This window comes from Amblyomma mixtum, chromosome 4 (genome assembly GCF_055824585.1).
Source record: "Amblyomma mixtum isolate Tamu chromosome 4, ASM5582458v1, whole genome shotgun sequence".
NCBI classification, from domain to species: domain Eukaryota; kingdom Metazoa; phylum Arthropoda; class Arachnida; order Ixodida; family Ixodidae; genus Amblyomma; species Amblyomma mixtum.
In genome coordinates this window covers 37,747,694-37,755,447 of record NC_143015.1, presented here as the reverse complement: position 1 = coordinate 37,755,447, position 7,754 = coordinate 37,747,694, and the positions used below count along the sequence as shown (strand labels likewise).

The 7,754-nt window shown below is 43.7% G+C and overlaps 1 long non-coding RNA gene across 1 annotated transcript; it reads right to left on the bottom strand.

Annotated features, from left to right (window-relative positions):
• Positions 1–2,753: 2,753 nt before the first annotated feature.
• Positions 2,754–6,610, bottom strand: LOC149346256 (uncharacterized). The gene is made up of 4 exons (XR_016292063.1): positions 6,543–6,610; positions 4,880–5,014; positions 4,180–4,331; positions 2,754–3,242 (listed from the first exon to the last, which is right to left on the bottom strand). It is a non-coding gene; the product is annotated as an uncharacterized LOC149346256 (long non-coding RNA).
• Between the last annotated feature and the right edge of the window lie 1,144 nt (positions 6,611–7,754).

Sequence of the window (7,754 nt, the reverse complement as noted above, 5' to 3'; positions counted from 1 at the left end):
CGCATTCTTTAGTATTGAAATGTCGCTACGGTGGAGCAATTTCCAGCATGTCCTGCAAGACTAATCCCATTCTCGCAAGCAAGTAAGCCCACCAGTAGGTTGTAACAATCCCAACCCTGAACCTCTCAGAGAGCACAGCTTGCTGTGTTGATTTATTCTCGGACTAACTCGCCGGCTACCTCATTGCTCCTGATTTCTTCGTGTCCCTGAACCCATTTAGTTTTTGCCGATGGTTGTGCTTCTTGGTGCCTTTTTAAGTTTGCGGGTTACTGCCGTGTCGATTCAGTGTCGCATGTAGTTCCGACAAGCTTTTTGGGAGTCTGTAGCTATAACAAAATCTTGTCTTGCTGCGCTTCGTTAGACGATTGCTAGAGCGATGGCAGCTTCTTCAGCAGCTTCCATGCTTGGGATGGCTGTCGTTACGCTTGCTCTTTTAGCCCCCTTCCGGCCTGTGTCCGTTGCAACGGGCGCTCATATCTGTTCTTGGCTGCGTCCTTGTAAGCCCGCCGAGGTTGTCTCAAAATTTCCTGTCGAGGGCCCGGACCCTTGCTTGTCTTCTCTTGCGGTGAAGTTTCGCAACCATGTGCCAATGTAGTAGTGGTCTTACGTGGATGTTTCTCCTGTCTTCGTCTCTGAGTTGGTGCTTGCTCTTATGGGTGCCCCTGGATATTCCTATAGTTGCACTAGTAAGTGCCTCCCTGTTCTCGTCTGCGCAAGTATGTCCGCTTGTACGTCTCTCTCCGCTTCTCGCAGGTCGTTAATTGTGTTCGATACTCCCAAGGCCATCAGCTTCTCCGTCGTTGTTGACTGCGCAAGTTGGCGCGTCGTTTCGTAGGCTTTGAGTAGAATTGTGTCGAATAGCTTGAGCTTATCCTGCTTGTTGAATTCGTCGCAGGAGAGCCTGATGTCACCCCCCTCGTCACTAGGCCCTTCCTTCTGCTGCTGATTTTTTGCACCGTTCTGGTGACTTGCTCCATTGTGTTCTTCAGGGAGCCGATGGTTTGCCTGCGCCGTCCTGTGTTTTGCAACCGCATGCCAAGGACTTTGATTTGTCTTCTCCTGTACCGGCTCGTTTCCGAATTTCAGTCCGATCGGAGAGCCGTACGTTCACGCGCCGTTCTTGATTCTTACGCCTTCCGACTTTTTCGCCTAGCACGCCAGGCTGCTCGGCCTCATGTACCGGTCGACTTGGTGTATTGCCCTCTGCAAATTTTCTTTTTTCTTTTTGCTAGCGATCGCATAGATGTAGATATTGTGATACCGTCCACGTACACTGCGCAGGTGATGCCCATGATATTCCGGAGCTTTTTCTTGAGCCCTATTACTCCCACGTTGACAACAACAGCGATATCACGCAGCCATGTAGGGTGCCGCTGTTTGGCGCCATGAAATCTGGTGTGACAACAAAGAAACTTCCTGTTGTGCTTTCCCACTGGGATATGCAGCAGATGTGTACCAAATAGAAACAGTTCGGTTTTAAAAGGGGACAGTGCACCCTTCCTCGTCACGTGTCGTGAAAATGTCATTCACCCCCGACGTGTATTTTTACTGTGCGTATGGTAAGGCTAAATTTCTGAACTTCCGCGCAGCTGCCTTCTGAGCGTGGTTCATATATTTGTTTGTTTACCGTGCGAGAGCAAAAAACTCATTCATCATTACCGGTCGTCGTGTGCAGGATGCTCACATCTAAGACCAATGCCTGTTTAACAGCCTGGTCTGTTTAACAGCCTAGTTTAATAGCCGCCTGTCAACCGTTAAGGGCGCCTACGAGTTCACAGCCATGGCGGCCTCCCTTGTCTCTGCGCTGTTAATCCTGTGCGCCACTCCAGCAGCTTTCGGCAGCGAATCACCGGTGAGCAAATAGCACCACAGCTTTGGCGGCACCCGTCTATCCGTGGCTACATTCTGTAGGGCTGTACCGAGCTCATACTTGAGAACCTTGCCAGTTGAACGGGTGCGCTTGGATCTCGAACTCCCACACTTTGGAGGTCAGCCGTGTTTGAGGTTTCACCACGGAACCACACTCTTAGTCTGGTTCCACCTAAGGATCCACTTAGTAGCTGGAACATTTTTGCAAAAATGTTCCACCAATATAGCTGGAACTATGCTCCAGATACTCCAAAATATGTGGAACAAATTTCCGAGGTTTTAGCCGGAACAGTGCTGCGCCTATATATCTGAAACAGCGTTCCAGGAATTTAGCAGGAACGCTGCATCATATAGATAGCTGGAACCCCGTTCCAGGTATCTTGTGAACCACATATTTCACTCTAGAGTTCCTTGCACACAGTGCACTGTTTGTACAAACCATAGTAAAATAATTTTGTCTATATATGAACAAAATTATTCCACAATAGTATTGTATATGCAGTGCACTGCACACAAGGGACTATAGGGTGAAATATAAAGTTCACAAAACACCTGATATGAATGAAATCATTCTGTAGTAATTCTTAACAGATACACTATATGCATATTCCTGTACCCTTAAACCACACTTCTTGCATCAAATTCACAGTATACAATCATGATTTCTGTTGGTTGGACACCTAGTCCATCAGCCAAACTATACAAATAGAGTCTGATGCACCCCTAAGTTTAAAGCTTGAGGTTGTGGGATGAGAGATATTAAAACTCTTCTTTCATCACTATGCAACCTAGAATCGCCTCCTGCATAGACAAATGGGCAATAATAAACAGATATTATGCATGCACTTCAGCAGTGTTGTTCATGGTTGATGAACACAAGCATCCATTACATTAAAACTTTATTTCACTGCCACAAAAAATACAATACTTAATTACTCGGAGGAAATTGAGGCTTTTATTTTCAAATATGACAGCTGTCTCTTAAGATGCTATATTTGATGTGTTAAGCTTTACCTTAACGCTTATCCGAAACCTTCAATCCTTTATTATCAAAACCATGAACTATACAGAAATGGCTGTGTCTAAATAAGTCTGAGGCCTTTAAGCAGACTCTTCAGTTTGAAGGATATCAGCCCTTTATCAAATTTTTCGTTTTGCAGCAGCAATGTCTGAACTAGTCCCAAAGTTTAGCCAAAAGCATGCGGATAAGAAAGGTACAAAATGAAGTAGACAGCTAGGCACAAAATAAGGGCCCTCTCCATAGATGAGCCGGGAGCCAAGGCAATGGTGTTCTTCCTGGTGACGATCATTATCAGTCCGTCGTCAGTAATGATACATGGGCCTGGTACGGGCCTGTCAGTGTTGCATCTCCCCTTTAATGCAAAAACAGTCCAGGCTATACGCAACAATTCATTGACAGCCTTGATACGATGATTTGCATGATAGTTTATTTCAAATGTAAAACAATAAATGCTAATTTAAATTACTCAACGAGGATTCGAAAGACACTACTACATATGAATCAGCATGTAATATTAGCCTAGGCCCCTAAATAATTTATAATTGAACTTTTTTTGTCATGCTAATTCGGCTTCAACAGCTGAACGATAGCTGTAACATCAAAAAGTGCTTTTGTGTCACGTGAGGCATGGAAAAACGTCCATGTAGTCACTGCTTCTTTGTTTTGATTTACTACACTGCTGAAGTCAGCCTTCTTCAAGAACCACAATGACAACAAATGAGGAAGCAGTGATCATACTGCAGTTTTTTCACGTCTCACATGACCTGCAAGCACACACTGACGTCAGAGTCCTAATTCGGCTGTTGAAACCGAGACAGCACGAAAAAGAAATGCAATTATAAATTATTTATTGGTCGTAGGAGAACACCGGGTGGTAATTCATGCATAATAATGCCTCACACATCACCACAAGCAAGAAAACACGAATCAAAATGTTAAGTGTCTATAGTTTCTTAAGCTCAATTTTAACTAAGCATGAAAAACATTAATCACTGCCTATAATGATTTCTATTCTGCATTCTTTTGAATGTATACCAGTGAACACTCATTTGAATGGCTAGTTTTTATAGCAGTGGAAGAACTGAATGCTAGCCTCCATACATTCTTTGTCAAGAAAAATTCATCATTTATATTAAACAATAAAATAAACATGCACCACAGGTTCTTGCACATTTTCAGCCAAGTATTACAGACATACCTATTATGCTGCCCAGGGACCCCAAATATTTTATGCATTTTCATTGTTGCTTAAGTCTATCAGCAGTAATTACAAAAGGAAGCTGTCTTACCTGTGTGATCACACAGAATTCAGAATTTTTTGGTCGAAGATACCCATCCAGCTCCACAAAATCTGCCCTGTGAAGTGCCTGCTGGACATCTCTTATTATCTTTCCATATCTTGCATTGTTGCTTTAAAAAGAATTTCTGCTTCAAGTGTAAGCTGCAAAAAAACACCAACTTAAGCACATATTTTACAGAAACTATTATTCGACCTTCGTAAGGAAACTGCCCATAATTTGCAAAGATATCAAAAATATTGACAATTTCATGAGTCTACTGGAACCTCACACAGCAAGACACCAAATGCAGATGCTAGGGCAAATTGCAAAATGCAGAATCTATGCTCTACCTTTCCTATTTTTAAATAAGTAAAGGTAAGGCCACTAAAATGATCCAGATACTGCCGATCATTACCTGTACAGATGACAGTTATGTAATGCACTGCATATATGCTGATTCATTTATGTGCTCCAGGGTAAGTTACATTGAAACCACATCCTTGCTTTCCAATGCAACTTGCAATAGCTCTTTACAGATGAAGGAATATGCAACTAGTGACATGCACTGAGAAAAGTGATCACTACCAGCAACAGAACAGTTTATATTTACTCATAGGGGATGTGCTGAAGTGCTTTGCAGGTTGCATTGTGCTATGAAGCTTGTTCAAAATTCTAGACAAGAACCAAAAGCAAAATAGCATACTCTTACCACGTCTGCATTCAATGAGTAGGCAGGCAGCTGTTGTGGAGTCTCAGCCTTATGAGCCGCAAATGTTACATGCAGAAGAGCCTTCATTCTTGTCCGGTTCAAGTGTCCAGCATCAAACGCAGCATCCTGTAGTGCCTAAGTGTGCAGAAAAACTTTTACAAAATTCATTCCAATGAGTATTGTTAGCAAAATCACATGGCAGCCGAAAAATGTGTGCACTGAAATCCCATGATTGTTTCAAGGACATTGCATATCATTGCAATGCCTTTTACGTCACTGCAAGGTCTTGTGATACCAGCGTAACATTTGAAGCTGTGCATTTTGATCATCAGGTATACTACTGAGGTAGAAACTATTTATTATAAGCAAAGAAAGGCTACTGTTACCTTCAATTCAAGCAGGGCATCATTTAGAAAAACAGCTGGCTGAGAAACATCAGCATTGTGAACAATAGATGCAGCAGCTACTTTCTTTGCATGCAGTTCTCTTGTTTTCTTTGCCGAGCTTACAGAGCTAATGAATTTGCACTGTGGGAAAACCATAATATGAAAAGGCTGAGTGCATCAATTTAGTGCTTACATTTCGTACAATAAAACATATTTAAAAAGATATCTTTATTTTCACAAAATAGACCTAACATAAGCTTACATTATATTTACAGGAGCTTTCAAAATTTTACTCTTTTTCAAAAATATAGTAATATAATATAATATAATGTAATATAATATAATATAATATAGTGATATTGCATGCAGTTACCCTTGCAATATCAAAAGTTTTTCAAATAACAAGCATATACTTTATCACATTTTACTCATCGCCCTGACAACTGGTTCAATATGCCATTGCACACAAAGAAATCACATTTACGTGTCGTCTACAAAACAGATCTACGATTCGCACCGTATTTGCTACAACAGGAATGAACACTAAACAAGATACCATACAACCAAACGTGCGCACGCTTACATTACCTGGACGTAAAGGCACAGGATCATTTCGCTCACCTTTTTGAAGCCGCTAACTTTTTAACGAGGGAAATATAACGGGCGCTATTAGCTAGTATACATACTTCAGAATAAGAACGATGCCTCAGGGCTTGTCGATCGGCACCTTCTACGCTTGATATAGGCGCAGATCGAGCTTAACGTAATTCGAAATCCAGAACTGAAATCCGCCCGGCACCGGCAACTTGCAATCCACAACCACAGGAAACTATAGCGTATGGTCCATTTCGTTGCGGAACCCGAATTCGCAAGGTCCATGACGAGCGCGCGTAAACCTGACCACACACGTAAAAAAGCGCCCGGAACGCAACAGCCGTGAACGGCGCCGGCCGTGGAATTAGCAGCTCCTGCTACTTTAAACATAACCGCCGTACAACTGAACAGCATTCCTAATTGTACGGCGGTCATAGCTGACAAAGAATTTCTGGCAATATCTTTAGTAACCGAGAGGAGGATCCTGGCGGAACAGCGAGCCCTATCCGCAAAACTGACAACGCCATTGCCCGCGTGCGTAGCGAACATGTGCACATTTCAATCTTCCAACCGTTGGTTCCTGCTCTAACCCACAGGCGCGGCATAATGACTAACCTAGCAGGAGCACAAAACACACATGCGCCACTAATTAACCTTACAGTAAATAAGAAAAAACCACCTACCTTTAGCAATTTTCAGCGATCCAAAGGAGACGGCGTCCTCTCTTGGCGAAAGGTACTCAAATATCGCGGCGTAGTGCGGAATACAAAATGAACGCAAAAATTAACGGAGCTTGCCGCCAGTGGCGCGCGAGAGAGATACTGTATCAGCGCTGCGGGCGCCTCAGTTGACGAAGCGGTGGCGCTGTGGTCGTGTTAGTGGCTCCGAGAAAAAAATCTGTGCTCTCCTAAGGGAGCAACTTTTCTTTACTATGGTGTTATGTTTTTCGGGCTCCTGCATGTCCGGGGCCGTCGGCGCGGGTCATGGCGGGTTCCGTTGCACGCACACGAACGTTAGTTGCGTCATACTACCGAGCTCCGTACGGGCTGTGTGTGCGGGCGGTGTTGACGACTTTGTGATGGCGCGGAAGTGATTTCTGCCGTCTGGGCTCAGTAACATGCACTAACACTGCGTAGCACAGGGCTGTTTTAGCATTTTGCGGGCATCTAAATGCGCACGCCGCTACCATGGTTCAGTGCCGCGATCTTGGAAAGAGCGTCAGTGGCTCTTTAATATTTCTGCCGCTTCGAGCGTAATGGTCATGCATTGCATTCTTCCGGTCCCTGCTGCGCTTTAGGTGTGGGTATCGTGGTATACGTTTGAAATAAAAAGAAAACTACGGTCGCATTGACGGATGTGTGAAGCAACGGATTTGTACAATATTCAAGCTTTCTGCTGCAATGATATGGAACTCTTTCACTTTAGAGTCCAAACATGAAATGGATGTTTTAACATCCTACACTAAAATGTTACGAGAAGTTGCAAGACACCCTGCTTATTGCGTATAGGGGGCCTTTTATGTGCTGTGGCCGTGGGTGCATAAAAGGCGTTTATAAGCTAGAGCACAATGTGACGCTCAAAGACGGTAAAAGGTCATCAACTGTCCCGCTCCTTGTTGAATGATTTCGCGCGGCAGACGTCCTCAAAACACTCAGCGAAAGCACGGGGCAAAAGCAATAATAAAAAATAGGCAAAAAGTGCGATGCTTCAAGAAAAATTAGCTGCGGTTTAAACTTTGGCCAACCATGGTGAGAAGCTAAAGCTTCCTTTGCATGGCTACGTTCACAAACGCCACGCACACTGCCGAACGAATTGTCGGTAAAGCGTCGATGAAATGCACGCGTAGCCGAGTCGTCACACTCGCTGAGTCTGATCACAAAGTCAGTGTTCCGGTG